Source organism: Melospiza melodia, chromosome 1 (genome assembly GCF_035770615.1).
Source record: "Melospiza melodia melodia isolate bMelMel2 chromosome 1, bMelMel2.pri, whole genome shotgun sequence".
NCBI lineage: Eukaryota > Metazoa > Chordata > Aves > Passeriformes > Passerellidae > Melospiza > Melospiza melodia.
The window spans coordinates 145,171,956-145,191,090 of record NC_086194.1 but is presented as its reverse complement, the minus strand read 5'-3'; the positions used below and the strand labels follow the sequence as shown (position 1 = coordinate 145,191,090).

The 19,135-nt window shown below is 42.0% G+C and overlaps 1 protein-coding gene across 2 annotated transcripts in view; it reads left to right on the top strand.

Moving 5' to 3' along the window:
• Positions 1-19,135, top strand: part of PAG1 (phosphoprotein membrane anchor with glycosphingolipid microdomains 1) — a 106,446-nt gene that overhangs the window by 24,724 nt on the left and 62,587 nt on the right. Inside the window, exon 1 of one of the 2 annotated variants that reach the window (XM_063170845.1) lies at positions 16,846-16,941. The exons of the other annotated variant lie outside the window; for it this stretch is intronic. The gene's annotated coding sequence lies outside the window, so the exon portion shown is untranslated. Of the gene's footprint in view, positions 1-16,845; positions 16,942-19,135 lie in introns of those variants that run through there. 2 annotated transcript variants of the gene reach the window in all.

Genomic DNA, 19,135 nt, shown 5'->3' with positions numbered 1-19,135 from the left:
CATTTGTCAATACTGTATCTCGCTTGAATATCAAGCCCTACAGAGCCTACAAGGTAATTGTTTATACAACTGCTTTCTGTTTCCTGTGGTGGTCAGCTTGGCTTTAACTCATTTTCTGAAGACTCTTGTAATTTATGAAGGTGCCAGTGCTAAGCCATTAAAGTGTTTAGCAGCAATGTTACAAGTAGCTTTTACAGAAACTGATGCTTACAGCTTCACCATCCATGGTGAGCTGCGTGAGATTGCCAGTGTGTGTGCATAAAACAAAGATGTGCTACATTTTCAAAATGCACTTCTTGTATTTGTGTCTTAAGAGGGAGCAGTGCCAGTCCCAGCTGAAAGGTAAAATCTGCTGAATATTGTGTGGGTTTGTGTGTGGTCATTCAGAAAGTTGTTTCTCACCCCTCAGCATCCCAGCCTTTCAGCTGGTTTTCTTCCTGGGGCTGTGTGAGGCATCCCGTGTCCCGCAGTGCTGACACAGGCTCTCCTGCCCAGGAAGGTGGCTTTGGTCAGTGCAAATGGCTTGGTCAAGCAAAGCCATGACCATCTCATGGAAATCACAGTCCTGGCTCACTTTGCCAAGCTGATAAAAGCTGTTTCTGCTGTTGTAGTTGTGGGAGATGCTGCAGATCTATACATCAGCCTGCTCATCTCAAAGCCCATTTGGAAGCACAGCTAATGAGGTCTCCATGGGTGTGGACAGCAGCTGAACCAAATAGACTGCTGAGGTTCATATTTCATGGTCAAGTTACAAAGCTCTCCCCTGTGCTGGATGCAGAAAAGGATACTGTGGTTAGGGAGTTGGGGTGCAGTCTGCAGAGCTGGAACCTCCTCATGGAGACCAACAACATCCAGCCTTCAGCCAGTGCTGCTTGCCCTCATTTACTGGAGGAGCGATGAGATTTGAGCAATACCACATTTGTGTTGGGTTGCCTCTTAAATAATGTCTCCCAACACCTGGCAAAAGGTAAATTTCAAGGACTGGAGTTAATTTTAATTCCAAGTGTCCCAGCCTTTGCTGGGTGGCTGTTACCAGTAAGTGAAATGGTACCAGACTGGACTGGACTTGGTTGTGTGTAATGCACACAATTTGTGGCTGAGTTGAGAAATACTGGGAAGATTTCAAGTCTCTTTCTTAATGCAGTAAGAGCCTTGAAACTTTCTGAGGAATCAGTGCTTTGCTACTGCACACCAAGCAGGTGGTCTTCACTTACTACATATTGATAGCATTGCAAACAAAATCTTTCAGGGTAACCCCACAGTGCTAACTGACCTGCTGCATGTTCCTAGCTTTTCCTGAAGGAAAGGTGGATTATTCAGACAAACTTAACTTTTTTAACCCTAGATAGGTTTAATTTTTCCTTTCCAAAGGGGAGTGCACTTCTCTGGTAACATATTTGGCTACCACAACTTCTCTGACCAGGTGCCTCCTAAGCTACAGTGACTGGTTGTATGAGTTTGTGTGAATACTCTGAGTCCCTCTTTGTCTCCTTTTGTTCTCTCCATGTAGGACAGAGATGCTTTTGAGCTCATGAGAGAGGCATAAATAAATACAACATAAATATGGTTCATAAAATTATTGCTTCTTGGGAATAGTTGTCTTTAAAAGGAATATAGAAATCCATGAGCTTGTACAGATACCTCAGAGATAAAATTAATGTAAAATCAATTTATTACCACTCATGCTTCTAGTGTCTTACCTTGTGGAAGCTAGAGGTCTATGACAGTTGCCTTTAAATCTGTCAAAGATTAGGCATTTTACTTCTGAACTCTCATTTTTTGATGGAAGAAAGAAATTTTCTGTGAAAGATACTCAGATCAGGAAATGAAACACATCTGAAAGCTGAGGGTTTTCTCTCTCTTCTCTGTTTGTTATTGCAAATTCTGTTTGCAATAAAAGTGTGTTGATGACTGGAGCATGTCTGATGGACCTGCATAATCTGGACTCTTACAGAGGAAATCAGAACTTGTGAACAGATATTATCAGGACATGTAATCCTCCATCAGCATTAGACAGCAAAACAGTGCCATCTGAGGGCAACTGTAGGTCCAGAGCACTATCATTTCAGTTAAAAGCTGGGAACCTTAGAGCTGAGGAAAAAAAAAGTTTTATTTGGGATCTAGGGTCTTTCATAAATCAGGGTGTGCCACTCTGATGCGTAGTGCAGCCCAGAAGCAGCTGTCTGGCTGTGAGCAAGGCTGGAAGGTGGGACAGGATCCTCTCTCAACCAGCTGTGTGGGGCTGAAACAGTGTCAGTGTTTAGCCTGGCAGATTTGGGGCTGTGTAGAAAAACCAAATGACCTTCCATGGGTCACTTGATGGGTGTGGTTTGGAGCACCATCAGATGGAGGTGGAGAGGGGAGGTGTGAGAGGTGATAAAGGAGATTGCTGAACCAAGGACTTGTTCAGACAGGCAGGAACCACATCTGCAGGCACTGCACGCAAACACAGCTCTGGTGTTTCACTGAGAGGTTCCTCCCTGAGGTTCCTGTGGCTTTCAAAGGCAGAATTGAGAGCTTATAGCCAATGTCAGTTTTAGGAAGCTTAATTATTCATTTAAATTGCATCAGAAGGATAAGAATGTGCGAGTTGAGTGGTCATGAGTCAAGTGTCCAAGGCCAGGTGGTCCTGTCTCCTGGGGGCTGGCAGAAATATGTGTTGTACAGTCATTTTTTAGAAGCACAGGAGTGGCTTCTAACACAGATACACTGTGGTGGAGGGGTGAGGGATGCGTGAGGGGTGAAGAGCAGGGTGGGGTCTCTTGGGTAGGTGTCTACAGCAGGACAGCCGAGCTGTTGGCAGTCATCCCCTCATCCCCTGTGGCTTAGGTCTTGCAGAGAACGTGCAGGACTGGTGGCTGTGATTGGGCATCACACTGCTCTGCCCATGTTCAGTGTCTCTGCTCTGGGCTGTCTGGCCTGGTGTTGGCCTGGCAGAGGTGCAAGGCCAGTGGCTGAAGGACAATGTGTGAGCCAGGTGCCAGCTGGAGAGGGCTTGGTGGCATGGGAGCACTGCCAGGGGCCTGGAAATGGCCCTGACCAGAAAGGCAGTGAGAAGGGATGAAGGGCTGCTTCCATCAGAGTGACTTTGCACAGGATACATGATTTGGTGCTTACAGCTGACAGCTTGCCTGTGGTGGAAATTACTGTTCTGCTTTCAGTTTCCTTTTTGGCTGTTTTGCACCAAGCACCCAGGGACTGGGGTTTGTAGGTATTTGGAATCAACAGGGATCCATACAAACATCAGCCTCAGGCTTCTTCTTTTTGCGTGTGTGGGTTTTGAGGATTGGGTGTGGGGCTTTTTTGTTTGTTAATGGACTTTTTTTTAGGTTGAATTTGTTGGGGGGCTTTTGTTTGCTGCTTTTTGGCTTGTTTGTTATTAGAAGTTCCCTGTTGTCTTCATCATTTCACTTTCTTTGAGTTGGCAGAAGCATTTTCCATCAGTGTTGATGTTAATGGGCTCCACCATGTTGGCTGGTGTGAGCCTCAGGATAGCCCTGCCACTCTCAGTGGTAGCTTCTGCATGTCTGCAGGTTTCTTTGCCTGAGATGTCAGGTTTTCCCTCTGCTTCCTTTAGGCTGCCCTTCCAGATGGCTGGCTCTCCTGCAGGAGTGAGCACCCCCAGGCAAGGGCACTCAGCTGCAGCTCCTCAGCCTGAAAGGGTCATAAATACATGAAATTTGTGCTTTTCATTATACTGAGCGTAGCAGGAGGAGCCGCCTTGTCAGCAAGCTCCCATGGGGAGGATCTGCACTAAAAGGTTTGCATAACAGCAGGGGGGTGAAAAAACCCCCTTGGAGAGCAATGTCCATGAGCTGAATGTTGGTGACTTGGAGTCAGGGATCTCAGAGGTCATCCGTGGGTCTGCCTGCAGCTCGCTAGGTTGTCTTTGCCTCGCTGGTTTTGCTGTTTGTCCGGCCATGCTGCTGAACCTGGGTGCCTGTGGCTCTCATGAGGGCTCCTAGGAGCACTGGCAGCTTGCCCCTTGTCCCAAAATAACTTATCCATCTCCTTGTTTTCCAGCATGAGATCTGTTTTCAAGGAGCACGGTGGGAAGGCAGCATTTTTGAGGAGGTGAGGCTGGGTGGGACTTCAGCCCCCAGGCCATCAGTGAGCTGGGAGGGGAGAGATGTGCTGTCCCCTCAGCAGGGGCTGTGCTGCTGCTGCCTGGCGCTGCCCAAGGTTTCCTGGTGAGGAAGGAAGGAGCGTAGGAGTCAAGCTTGGCCACCTTCGCTAAGGGTTCTGTCTCTGTGGGAGAGCAGTGGGCAGCAGTTCCTACCGTGCTGCTTCCTGCATGGTGCAGTTCACATAACCAACCCTTCTCGGGCATAATGCAAAGGAATTTCAGAACTGCCCCATCACAGGAGTTAAGCCTGTTTATTTAGGCAGGTTCTGTAAAAGTGGGGGGATTCAAATATTCCTGTGGCAGGTTGGCATCTGGGCATGGTGGGGGACTGAACCAGGAACTGCACTGACTGCAAAAATAGGCTTGTGTTGCAGGAATGACTAAGACCATTACAGAGCTGCATGAATGATTAATTTACCCTGCTTTTGTTTCACTTTTGATCCTGGGTCCTCTGGAAAGAAAAAAAAAAAAGGTGATTTTGGAAGATGTTTTTAGAATAACAAACAAGTCAGTTGTAACAACAGCCTTTCTACACTACAGATATGCACCAGCACCACTCCAAGAGGAAGAGAATAAAAAATCGCTTGCTAACATTTTTCTGTTGCGTGAATATTTGAAATTTGTAGACAAATAATCACCAAATACTTTGCAATCAGAACATTTATTCACAGTTCAGGAGAACAGCATTATTAATCTTCAAATAGCATACAGAGTGATATAGTAGTAGTGCTTTCTTAATAGCTTTCTTTTAAGCTCAATATAGAAGGAATTTGTTTTGTTATTAAAATTACTCCACATATTTGAGACAGACTTCAGCTGAACAACTGCCTAATACGTGCTAGACACATATTGATTTTTTTGTCTTAGCCCAACGTTTCCCCTGGGCATCATTATTTATTCATAAAGCAGAAATGATGTCTGACAGGCAGTTAGAGGGGTGTAGAGCTGTAGGCCAGAAACAATGTGAAAAGCTTTGCAAGGACCCCAAGAAATCAATGTGCTGATGCTAAAGAGCAGCCTTTTAATTCTGAGCACACATTCTTGCAATCATTTAGTGTGGAGCAGGAAATTTAAATAACAAATAGTTACTATTAAAACTGCAGGCCTAAATTTTCATTCATCTTTATTCCAATTATTTGAGCCAAGGTGGAAGCAGGCACTGAAGGCAGCTAGCCAAGCCCAGCCACCTCTTAACCATAACACAGGCTTGCTGCTCTGGCCCTGATTTGCACATTTGTATGGAAATTTCTGCTGGAAGGAAGATATTTCTATCAATAAAGATTTAGAACCCAAACATTGTTCAGAGAGCCAAGACATTCCTAAAATGTGCATGATTCATCACCACTTACTCTGATTGAGCGTTAGACTGGTGTCTGTACAGCAGAGTAAAGTAATAAATAGCTGGTATTTTTAGAATGCAATTTGAAATATTTTGATGAGTTAGTCATTGTGATAGACCTGTTTGAAAAAAAAAAAAATCAGGCCAAATGAGATTTGTTCTGGTTTTGTTCATTCAAAACTAGATCACAGCATACTATCAAGCACTATTTGCTGGTGGAAGTTATATTTCCAATAATGTTTTTTCTACTGAAAAAAAAAAAATCAAACTATCAGGTAATCTTAGGAAAATGTTAATCTGACCTTATGCTTCTTTCAATAAGATAAATAACTACTGAAGTATTAGATTTGAAATGCAATGAACATCTAAACATCTGGTCCAATCAGGCCACTATGGAATTTGTTTCTTTTTCTTTAAAGCACAGATAATGCAGTCAAAAAATAGCATGTCATCATGTAATTAAATATTTCATCTTGATGTATAAGCGCAAGGGAGCTGAACTAAATTTGTTCTGGCATTTCTTGACTTTCTAGGATTTGACTTTGAACCTTTTTCTTCTTTGATATATATTGAATTGGGAATTTCAAAATTTGCTTTGCATATTTTGAGGAGGGAGGGGAAATGTAGGAAAATAATTCATTTCTACTCTATAGACATGAAAATTGTCTTTCTTGTGGTTAATAAGAAGGTTGTGTTACAGTGGAACCAAGACACACATTAACCTTGTGAAGATAAGAAGTTCACATGCACTCCTTAAACTGGCCTGCAGAACATCTTATAGTTGTTTTCCCTGAGGAAGGCTTTGACCTCTTCAATCATGAAGAATCACAATAAATCCAATTTTAAATCACTCAACTGGGACAGCATAATCTGAGTCCATCCACAAAACAAGTAAGACTGTCTGAAACATGCACACTTTTGTATTTTTCCCCAGGAAATGGTATGGTTTTGACAAGAAGGGAAAAGCAGTATCTGCTAGGAAATCAAATGTATGAACTTTCACATGTGGTGTTCTGACATATGATGGCATTGGGATGGCATTGGGACAGCATTGCAGTGTTTGACTCTGCCTGTCTCTCATGGATTTGAAAACCTCATTTCAGTTGACTCAATCTGAAGAAAGTGTAGCAAAGCCAGCATTTTTCTGGGCTATTGTGAACATTGCAATGGGCATATTTTTAATGCTTACTATCTGATGAGGACATAAAATACCTAATTTCACCCAAATGGATGCGTTTTTATTTGCTCTTGCCAGTACTTTTGAATGCTGCCAATAACTTGTGAGACTTGCTGTGTATTTACAAGTAGGTTTTAAATAACAAATTTACAGCATAGCATTACAGGTGACAACGTTGTGTAGTGACTTTTAAATGTCACTTTTCCAAACTGGTACACTACAGCTGTAATAATAATTCTTTTAATCTATTTGGATAGCTGATAGCCAGTCAGTTAATGAGGTTTGTTCATCAAAAGCTCATCTGAATTTCTCTGCCTCTCTGAAGTCTTTTCTTGATTTTGTCCTGTCCTTATTGTTGTCAGGAACATAACTGCTGGCTTTTGACAGCAGGGGAGTACCCAGCCCAGATAAGGCACTAAATGAATGAATACACACATTTTCTGCTTCACCAGCCTGGAGAGCTCTTCAGGACACTCAGACAGAGGATTTGTGCGCCAGAGCTGTTTGTCCAAGATCCAGCAGGGAAGTGGCTGCTCTTAGGACATGGTTCTTTAAGATGCTTTGCAGGCTTATTTTATTGCATGGTGACTTGTGTCATGTAAAAACCTTACAGGATGCAGTAGTCTGAGTGTAAGGACCCAGTTGTGGGGTGGAGTTCAGTTTCAGGCTGACACACACACACACTGAGTTCCTCTCTGAGCAGCTGTGTGTCTGTGTGAGCAGAGCATCTCCCTTGGAGTCAGTGGGAACATCCTCCCTGTGTCCAGCAGAGCCTGGAAAGCACTGCTGGTCTCCCTGAGCCAGGCTGTGCTTGGTGGAATCCCTCACAAAGGGTGAAAGACTGGGCTGGACCCAGCATTGGTGTTAGCAGGGTGCTGGGACCCCAACTGGTGTGCTTTTCCAATCCATTTGTGACAGTGATACATAGCTAGCTGCTATGTTGCCTCCTGGCTTTTTTTCTGATGCTGATTGCTAGTTTTTAAAGGACACGGTGAAGAGCACTACACAAAATAATCAAAGATAGTCCATGTTTTTAACAGGCCTTTTGTTGTTAAGGTTTGTATGAATACAGTGCAGCACAGCAGAAAGGATTTTCTAAACTTTGTGATATTGTTGTGTTCCTAAAATTGCTTTCTTCTGAGGCTTTGCTGGAACCTTTGATGAAAGGTAGTTCAGCTGTAAACCACTGTTTAAAAGGCCTTGTATGGGAAGATGATGTCTGCTGCCATTTTCTATCTTTTACCTTCATGTTTCAGTAATTTACCTAATGTGACAATAATTTACCAAATGTCAACATATCTCTGGTACAGGCACCTAGCCTTACCAAACAAACAGGTGTTTTCAGAGGCTTGCTAAGAGGATGGCAAACACCAGTGCATCTCATGGATAAAAGGCTGCACTTCTATTGAGAGTACCATCTGCTGAGAGGCAAATGTGTTTTAAGACCAAGGTTTGTTGCTGAGCTCAAATGGGCCCCTTGGCCACTGCTCTTTCAGCTTGGGAAGTGGCTGAGCTAAGGAGGTGACAGAAAAAGTCCTACCTTCAATATTTTCTAACAGAATTAAATAGCAAGTACATTTGCAAATCAGTTTATAAAAGATCAAATTAGTTATGGAATGCAGAAGTTTCCAGCTATTGCATACAGATATTTTAGGAGTCATTAGAAGACAGTAACTCTTTGTAACAACCAACATAGTTAAACATGTTTGGAAGCCAGCCCTAGGGATGCCTGTGGCCATGGAGCAATGCCATCCTTCAGTCCAGCATGGTCCACATATAGCTTATGTAACTTTTACCTTGTTCAAACCTGCTGTTAAAAGAAATGTGTTTTCTTGTGAATGTTTCTGTAATGTTCATATGTTTCTCTCATAGTAATGGTAGAAAGAAGCAGTCTGATTTCATATCCAAAGCTCTTCTGGCCACACAATCCCCCAGTTCATTTGCAATATCAGCTTTGTCACTGACCTGCTGTGTATTCAAAACAGCATCTGCAGGCTTTATTCACTGCTACACTGAAGTTAAGGATGAGCTGTGGACAGACATCAACACACTTAACCTCATTTTCTCTTTTTAAATCCGTTCTTAAGAGTCTCTTCTTCCATAATCCCTGGAAAAAAAAAAAAAAAGAGAGAGAGAGAGAAGTAGGTTAGTGAGGTGTTATAGCCACTGCCTCTTGTTTTGACTGATGTGGTCTCTTTGTTTTCTCCTACTTCCTTGTCAACAATCCATAACCTCTTACTGGACCTTTTGTTTTAATGTTTAAATGTGGCTTTCCAGGCAAGAATTATCTTTTTTTATTCTCACTGAGCACAGCTCTCAGTGTGCTTCTACCCTGCCTGGGACTGCTAGATGAGGTCCCCAGCGCAAGGGCCACCAAGCTGATGAGGGAGATGAAGCACCTTTCCTGGGAGGAGAAGCTGAGAGAATTGGGATTGTTCAGCCTGGAAAAGAGAAGGCTTCAGGGTGACTTCATTGTGGCCTTCCAGTACCTTAAGGGACCCTGCAAAAATGATGCAGAGGGATTGTCTTTACAAGAGCATGTAGTGGCAGGACAAAGGGGAATGGCTGCAACCTGGAAAAGAGTAGGTTTAGATTAGATATCAAGAAAAAATTCTTTACTGTGAGGGTGAGACACTGAAACAGGTTGTCCAGAGAAGGATGCCCCATCCCTGGAAGTGTCCAAAGCCATTTTGGATGGGGCTCTGAGCAGCCTGGTGGAGTGAAAGTTGACACGGCCCATTGCAAAGGGTTGGAAATAGATAATCTTCCTTTCCAACCCAAGCCATTCTATCATTCCATGATTCCATGTGACCATAACACAGTGAAGAGAATGTAACTGTGGCTCAGTGCTTCACAACTGTCACAAACTTTTTAATAGCACCATATGTGGAAAACAAATATCACATGGTGATAAAAGGTGAAAAAAGAGGCATATGTCCTTAATAAGGGATGTTCTTAAAGATTTCTAATAATTATGAAATATCTAAGCTGAAATAGAAATCTCCTTTTTTTAGCAACAGAAGGGCTTGTGGCATTCCTTGATATTTCAGATCACTTGGAGCTTCCATGTACCGATGTATGTGCAGCACTGCTGCACATCAGGAGCTTGGGAAATGGAGGTTTGAGTATGAATGGGACTTAGTGTTTTCCCAGGCATCCATAGGAGCTCTTTGCCAGAACCTATGTTCAAGCTTAATCCTCACACTTTCCCAGGTCTCCTGTGGTGATGACTTTTTGCCTTACAGATTATGGAAGAAAGGGAGCACAATCCTATGGGCTGGCAACACTCAGAAAATTAGTAATACAGAGCCTTCCCCTGCACCACTGTGTAGACCAGCAGCTTTCCTGTGAGGGCAGGGTGTGTGCCTGGCTCTGAGGCAGCACTGCCGACATCAGGAGCTGTGTTTTCAGAGCAGTGTGGGCTTTGCCATATTCAAGCACGTGTTTGGAAGAGTCATGGGCTCTGTGTATTATTCCACCTCTTGGGAGAGCATCAGCCTGTACAGATTTTGGTGGTTTTGCTCTGGAATCACAAAAAGTTCCTCCTCACCTGCAGCATTTACAGAGGATTTTATACCAGTGATATTGAAATATAAGTAGAAATATGTAAATACATTATTTTTTTTACATAAAAAACCTTACTGCTGTTACTACTCAGTAATTTTCTTAAACATTTAGTTAATTTTTTGTATCTTTTTTTTATTTCAATAAGGATTATGTTAATTGAAATAGTATATTTAGTCAGCAAGTATTTATTGAGGTTATAATAGCCTTCCTGTAGCCTTCCTGTGTACTCTGTGGTGTGCTGTTAAAAGCATTTGCTTCCTTTTATTGAAATGTAAGGCCTACACACAATACATGCCAGTGTAGGGTAGGATAAAGTTTTAGTTGCCATTTGGGATAATACTGTAATTGCCATTGAATCAATTTTTTAATGCCTCTGTTAGTAAATCTGGGACTTGTGCTTCTATTATACAGGGCTCCCTTCCTGAAATCATCTTAAATCTCAATATGTGGCTTTTTTAATGTATATACAAGCATCATGATACAAGTACACTCAGGAGAAACTAGATTTCCTTCCCAGTGGTGTAAATCCTCTTTGTGATATCTCTGAGTGAGGCTTTATTCACTGTCAGTGAAGCAGGTACTGTTGGATGCTTGTGTCTTTGGCATGGAGAATATCTCCATTTTTCATGACAGACCATGCATCCATGGTGAGTGTCTTGGTTTGAAAGGACAAGTGTCTGCTAAGGAAGGCAGGAGCCTTCCTTGAAATCGAAAATGCAAACCCCCTCTCTCCAAATTATTATAATTTTTATATTAAGGGGCTCTGAGGCAAAGATATGGGAATAGGAATAACAGTTCTTTATTAAGAAAATTTAAAAAAAGACAAATCACAAAGTACAAAAAAAGAAGACAAATCACAGTCAGAGTATGACCTGACACCCTGTCCCTGTGGGTCAGGGTGTTGATAGCCATCCCATTAAATGGTGGCTGCAGCCCTCCTGGAGGGCAGGGCTGGTTCTGTTGGAGCAGTGATCCTGTAGAAGGGGGCAGTTCTCCTCTGAAGGTCCAGGGGTGGTGTAGACGGGTCTGGTCTTCCTCTGGGAATCCAGTGGAGGAGACAGCTGCTCCTCTGGGAATCCAGTGGGAAAAGGCTGCTGTGGTGTTCCAATTCTCAGATTATATCCAGGTAGGAATGCTTGGCTCCTCCCCCTGGGCAGAGCATCTCACAGTGGGATGATGTAATTTCATCAGTCATGCAGTGACTCAATGGCCCATTCACAGAAGAGTTCTCCCCAGAGGGAGGATTGGTTGTGGAAGAGATAAAATAAACTGCCCCATTAACAGAAGATGACTGCCCCACCTCTAACTGATGGGAAATAGAATGCACACCCCCAGCCACACCTTTCAACCTAAGACAGTGAGTTATCACATTTGATGATGGTGGATTGAGGTTGCTGGCTAATGCTGCCAGGAAAGCTGGTGAATGGGAGGAGTGCATAGACATTATTTTTCTGTCTTTATGGGGTGTTTGTCAGTATGTGCACCCATACTGCATTTCTAATTGGTGCTTGAACAAGCATGGAACGGGCTACGCTATGATGCTTTGTACAGGTGTGAAAGGGGCTGTAGAATGAAAAGTTAAAGTACACAAAGCTCAGTCTTTAAAAATGGATTAAATAATACATTTCTTCCTTTTGAGAAAGAAATAAAATTGATCTGGAAATGGAAATAATTTCAACCCACGAAATTAGAAGAGGTCAAGCTTTGCCAAACTGAATTAAAATATATTTGAAAGGAAGATCTCTAAAATGCAACAAATTTCATTTATTTTTGTTTCTCTGGAGAGTTGGAACTGGGCATCCATGTTCAGGGTTGAAGAGGAGTTCAGTACCTGTGGGGCTCCAGCTGCAGAGGCTCACTTCCCTGCAGACACTGTCAGCAGGGCTGCCCATCACGATGGCACTTTCTGTAGTGCTCACACTGGGCGCTCTCTGCCCTGCTCAGAGCCTCTGTTCCATTTAAGCAAACATCAAGTCACAGCAGCTTGGGTCAGCAGTGATTTGACCCCTCAGTTGTGTTCAGTGCTGTGACTAAAGCCTACTGTATTCTCTTTGAGCTATTTTATACATGGCATCATTGCCACTTGGGAATCTAGAGTGACTGTTGTTTATCAGTTTAATCAGTTAAATATCCACATGATATTTACCTAGTGCTTCTAAATAAAGTATTGAGCACTCTGTCTCTGCCTTGGTACCACCTGGAATGGGTGTAGGCTTAGCTTTCAGCCTTACCTCTGCATGTTCTTATATCTGCATATTAAGAGACTATCTTGTCTGAAGCCATTAAAACCTTTTAACTTTCTAACTGTATGACCCTCCATTGAACAGAGAAAGTTGCAAGCATCCATTGAATGTAAACTTTCTTCAGAGCTAACAATGGACGTTTTTCAGAGCTACTGAAGCTGTAGTCTGCAACTTGCTTTGAGCTAACAGAAAAAGCGAATAGTAAGAAGCAGAACAGTAAGAAGCAGACGTATCAATATGCCATTGCTGTATTTCTGTTGAGAGGCCTTGTGACTATGCCTTTGCAAATAATTGCCTTGAAGCTTTTAATGTTCTTGCACTGCAAGAAGCTAAGCAACACTTTCAGTGCTTATTCACAGTATATACTTCTGCAGTCCACAACAGGCAGAAATCCCCCTCAAATTAAATGGGCTTTTGCCCAATACAGTCTCTCTAACTGAATTAGCAGTAACAGACTTAATTATAAATTATTTTTTACTCTGGGCAAATTCTCTAATAATTACCCTCCACTAGTAAATACTTCACTGTACCAGGGAGATATAAAAGCTTTTAATTTTTTAAATTCAGCAACTGCATTTAACTTCAGGATTGGCTCTGTTGGAAGAGGAGTTAGGTTTGTTTTTATGGTGAGAAAGATCACTTTAAAAACAAACCTGAGGGTATAATTAGGACACTACTTTATGAAATTACTACCTTATAATATGTGAAATTTGAAGTTCTTCCCCATTGAACACCTTCTGCTTTAGAGATTGGGGTGGCCAGGTCTAGGAAGGCTACATTTGTGGTGTTTTTTAATGCTTTTTGTTTTCCAGGTATGTGTTGGTATTGAGAAGAGGCTGATTCATGCTAGACTTCATTTTCAGTATGGATTTAATTCCTCCTGGAATCAGAGTAGTGAAACGTGCTGCATGGCAGCTGGCACAACAACATTTTTAATCAAATAATAGATTCCAGCTGGTGGGGAGTCACCTGAGTTCTGAAGCAGACATGACTTAATGCAGATCTTCCTTATTTCTGTAATAAAATGCCTTACCTTTGCATATGAAATAAGTGGAAGAGGAGAAGTGAGGGAAAGCAGGTTTGTAGGTTTGCTAGAAACAAAACTAGCCATTATAACCTTGTAAGTTGACTTCAACAAGGGACTGTATGAGGTTCTGAGGTCAGAGTGACAAATTAAAATGGGCTCTTCTCACATACCATGAAATGATTTCTGGTTTGCAAGTGAGCTTCCAACTGCAAGGGTCATTTCCTGGGCTCTGTCCTTGAATATTGCATTTTTTGCTCTTTCGCTACCTACTGTTGTCACTGTCACGAGGAATCATCCTCACGTTAGTTGTCAGCCTCTTCCCCCTACTTTACCTGGCCAGGTTACACTGCAATGGTGTCAACAGACAACCCCAGCAGCTGAGTTGGGGTCTTTCTGGTGTCACTGAACTGAATATTGTTTCAGACAGACATTTTTCTCTGCTCTCTTGAGAAGGGTAAAGATTTTGATAGAATTCAGATAACGAGGATCTTATCGATAAGCGGAGCTGAAACTGTAATTGTGCTGCAAAGCCGAGTGTAATGGTACTGGAAAGGTCAGTGCATGCTGGAAAATGTCAACAGATGCTGCATTTTCAATGATTTTTCTTGTTAGCATCTATCCCACTATCTAAGCTCAGTGGTTAGCCAGGACAAGCAACTCATTCTTCACTTGATGCTTACTGGGTCTTAGTTCATGCTATTGAAAGAAAAGTCAAAATCCCCATACATTGGCCGGGGCTTTTTCTGCTGGTTTTGTCCCTGACTGAGAGCTGAGAGTGATCCATGCTGGCTACTTGGCTTTCTGTTATTTCACTGTTGGGTGTTGTGCAGAGGTGAAGCTGAGCAGCACCCACCAGACTCTGCAGGTCTCAGGGAGAGCAGCTGTCCTGCTGTCCTGTCCCCAGCTGAGAAGTGTGAACCTTTGAGGAGCTGGTACCTCCCATCCCGTCAGCTGGAGCTGCAGAGATTTGATACTTCACGCAGTCCAGCCTGGAAGTAAACTGAGTTTGAGGAGACTGTTTCTAAGATGAGTGATGCCCATCCCCTCAGAGCCTCCCCGAGGTCACTTGGTTCAGCCAGGAGCTGCTGTGTGATAGCAAGATCAAAGCCTTTGGAAGCAATCAGACCTTTTTGTGACATTTGCTGAAAATGTGCTACAAAATAAGTTTTCCCTTAAAAAAATAAAGTAAAAAATTTCTTTTTACTTCATTTGTGGGGTCAGAATTTCATCCTTCCTATGGAACAGGAATGCTAAGAGGTGTTTTTATGTAGATGTCTGCAATTAACATAAATCTACTAATCCAGGCTAGCAGGAGAGAATATCGACTCCAGTGTTTTTACACTTCCTTCTGACAAGTCTGAAAAGTGATGAGAGGAAAACGAGGCCAAATTGATCTCATAATTTCAGTTGTCTTGAAAATAAAAGTAAATATTCACATAGCTTCAATTTATTGCCTGTATTATTTCCTTGATGTTTCTGTAGTTACTGTCTGTTGGTGACAACATTACAATATATTTTAGAGACCTTTTGTGGTACATTTTGGTTTTGTCTGTCTCATTCCTCATGTAGCTTATTGATGCCATAAAAAACCCTAAAATCATAAAAATGTTTCTGAATGTGGAAAATGCACAGAAAAAACAAAAATAATCAATGTATGGCAGATACTAATCACAGTTTGGAGAAGATATTTAGGTAAGTTTTTTTATTCAATGTTATGAAAAGTTCATATTAAGTTTCTGTTGTGCCCTGATAGTTCAGGGGATGCACTGGAAGTCTGGTTGTCTGTGCTGTGACTGGTCAAACCCCACAGTTTATTTTGGTGCAAAGTGAGAGAGCTGAAATTTGCAGGGTTGGGGTTTTTTCATACAAAAGCAAAACTGGACCTTTTGGAAACATTAACAAAACAATATGGAGAGAAACACTTGCCAGAGCAGCCAAGTGTATTTTGGCCAGGCACTTTGCTGTAGCAACAGGAACCGAGCCTCAGGTCTCTTGTCTGACACATCCTGGGCAAATACTGTTTAATGCAGACTGTCAGTGGCTTTTGGTCAGGAGCCTGCATCTCCCTGCTCTCTCTATTCATCTGGAAATCTTAACCCACATCTGGGAAATATTTCTACCTCAGCTTTCTTAGGAAGTGACATACTAATGCAAAACATTCCAGTCACCTTCAGTTTCAAGCTGTATTTGATAAATTTGGAATCAGCTTTTAAATGAAGCAGTGTGAGCAGTGGTTGTGTTCACATTTTCAGAAGGACCCTACGAGCTAACAGGCTTTACATTTTCTCGGTGTGTGCTGATGCACATCACACAGTTGAGGTTGTGATGACCAAGACAGAGGTACTAGTTTGCTCTCAGCCTTTTTGTCAGCAGTGGACTGGTTTTCATTTGGATGTGTTGAGTTCCATGTGCAAAGATTGGTGTGACATTTGTCGGTTTTAATGAAGTAGGGTCAGATTCATGAGATGTATTTAAATGAAAACTGATGAGTGGAGGTTATCAGATTGCATATTGGCCATGTAGATTAAGAAAGCAGCTATTTCAGAAGTAAGAACATTTCAAGAACATCAGCCTGTTTATGAAATGAACTAATAATATTGAATGAATTGTTTGATTCTTACAAATAGTATTTGTGCTTGTGGATGATAATTGCATGAGAAGACCTCTGTACTTTGCACAGGCAGAGTTATGTTTTTGTTGAGGTGTTTGTTGTATTCATGCCAAAAACAACCAGAAAACCTCATTAGGTTCTGATCCTTCAAACGTGCCTGCACTTAACTCAACTGCTCAAATGATGTTGCGTTGGCAGGGTTGATTTCAATACTTTGATAATGAAATAGCTTGTGTAAGGTGGTAGTGGTGGTGGGGAATTTATCCAGCAGAAGTGTTGATCTGAATAAACAGTTGTTAATGAGTACACGTTGCACCCTTCCCTGGAGGCAGAAAACCATGTTTCTGCTGAGTTGATGAGGAAAATTAATTTGCTTACTAAAGATACTTACTGTCTTGAGATTCAGTTTGCTGCTGCTCTCTCAGCCCAAGCTCAGACATCAGAGTGGCTGTTTCTGTTCTTTGCTGGGCAGAGATTTCTCTGGTGTTCAGGCATTTACATTGAACAGGCCATTTGTTCATGGCCTGCCGTGTGTCAGCTGCACCACCTTCGCTCAGTTCCCTGGGCTGGGCTGGGGGTAGCACAAAGACATTTATAAAGGTAAACAAGGGTATTGTTTGAGCGTCTTTACAAACAGAACATAATTTGTTTGCCCACTGGAAGGGGAGTGTTTACTATTTAGCAAGGAAGGAAAAGTACTATCCCTTCAGGCTTTACAGAGTAGAAAAAATTACTGCAGCTTAAAGCTGACTGGAGCCCCTGAACCTCTAATGTTAGATACCAGCAAGTTCTCAGCTGAGATTTTGGGATACCAAAGAAAAACCTGGGAGTCTAGCAGGGAATGAGCTCAGGTAAGACTAAGAGAGAGATGTGGGAATAACTAAAAAGCCACATAAAATGCATAAATTAAGCGTGGGGAAAGAGGATCAACAAGGACGTAACAGAGGTAGATTTCTGTGGTTGCTGCTTGGAAGAGTGGCTGGCAGACATTCCACCTGACAGCATTTCATATAGATTTTGCACGGCCAAAATTTAATTTATAATTATAACTAGATATTTGAATTTCTTTACTACTCCTGTGTGAAGTTGTTCCTGCATTGTTTTTCATGTATTTTCTCAAAGGAGAAAAAGATTTGCAGGCTCCCCAAATATTCTGAGAAAAAAAGCCAGCTGTTTATTTAAGCTGGCTCTCAATACACAGAAAGTTGCCTCCAGAAGAAAATGCTAATATTTGGCTTTGGACTTGCCTGGGAACACAAATAAACTGTTGTTTATTTTTTGTCTTTGGAGGTTTTGTAGGTGTTTTTATTTCTTCCTTGTTCTTTTAAGTCTTTCTACTTATCTAGCATCTTGCATAACTTTGATATTTATCTTTGCAGTACAGTAATTTACATGAAGATATGCAGGATTTTGAGGGTTTTTTTACCGGTAGACAGAATAGGAGGCTAAAAATCATCTGTTTTCCATTCAGTATCTATTTTGCAGTACATGTTGAAAGAGACATATGCTGCTGCATGTCTGATGAGGCTAATTCTGTCTTTGCCTTGGTGGAGTTGTTCACACTGCACTTGCATTCTGATGCATTGAATGAGAAATTCAGTGTTTAGGTTCACAGTGGGCTCTCAGGATGCTGCTTTGTTAGAGCACTGACTTGGCTCAAAGCTCTACAAAACTCACCCAGACTCAGGTCCCTCGCCAGCCTTCTGCTGCCACTGTGTTCTCTTTCCTGAGGCCATCCAAGGGAAGCTAGGGGTGGCTGAAGGCTTCAGGAGGCTCCAGCGTGGCTTTGGGCAAGGCCTTGCTGTGAAATTAAAACTGAGTTGTGGTGAAGTCACAAGTTCTCTTGTAGGCAAGTCTATCGTATCGCTCTGTGCATCAGAGACTCATGAAACTAGAACACCTGTGAAGGTGAGAGGTTTTGAGTGGGAAGTTCTTCCTTGGCTCCGGAGCATTTACAGATTATCAAAGTCAGGGATATTGCTGCGGGTGGGCTGTGGCCATGACCACATGGTCATTTGACTCCCTGCATCTGAGCCTCAGTGAATGGCATTGAAGGATTTCCTTTTAATGGGCATGTTAAACATGGGACAAATTCAATTTTAGCGTTGTCATTTAAAGTAATTTCTGATACAGATGATTTGCTGGCAAATGAGACATTAGGTCTGCCATAATTTGGGGCTCATCCAAGTTTCTGTTCCTCTAAATGCAAGTGATCTAAGTGATGGCTCAGCTGTGCACAGTGCTCTTCAGAACTTCAATGCAGATGAGCTGTTCTGACCATGATGATGAGTGCAGTAGCTAAAATTCCTATGCAGTAATAACAGAATTTTCCTGCCATCACCTCCTTAAAAAAAACCCTGAAATCCCAGCGTGGTTGGCTGTTACTTTCATCCACTGCAAGTGAAAACTGCTTAAAACAGACTCACATCTCAGAGTTTCCCGTGGGCATTTTTAATGCAGAATTGAGTACTGAATATCTGAAAAAAACACCAAAAATTTATTTGAAAGAATAATGAAAAATTCACCAAAAAATCTGAGTTGTTATCAAACAACTAAGGCTTGAATAAACCCTGCTATAGTGAGGCATATAATATTTTATACAGTAATCACAGTGTATAAAATATTCTGACAAAATTTTCCAGTTCACTGTGGGCTGGTATGTTAACAAAGATACTCATCCCAGCTTTACTAAAGTAGTGATAGTAAAATTCTTGTAGAACCTAAATGTGTTGTGCAGGTAGAGTAGAAATGTCTATCACGAGACTACACTGCACTTAGCTTCATGATGACCTGTCTTTTCTCTTTACTTTGATTTTCCCCTGACTTGTAGCTACTGAAGTCCCCAAGGATTACAGGGGCAGAATGCCTAAAAGTGCTCTTTAATGCTTGACAGCATGGCTCTGACAGTGTTAGACACACATTTTAAGCACACTAACAATTGAAGGATAATGCTGTACAGAGTGTAGCGGGTTTACAGAAGAGGCAGACAGGGATTTTGCAGCTTATAATAGAGAGAGTCTTTGATATAACAGTTTCAAATATTAG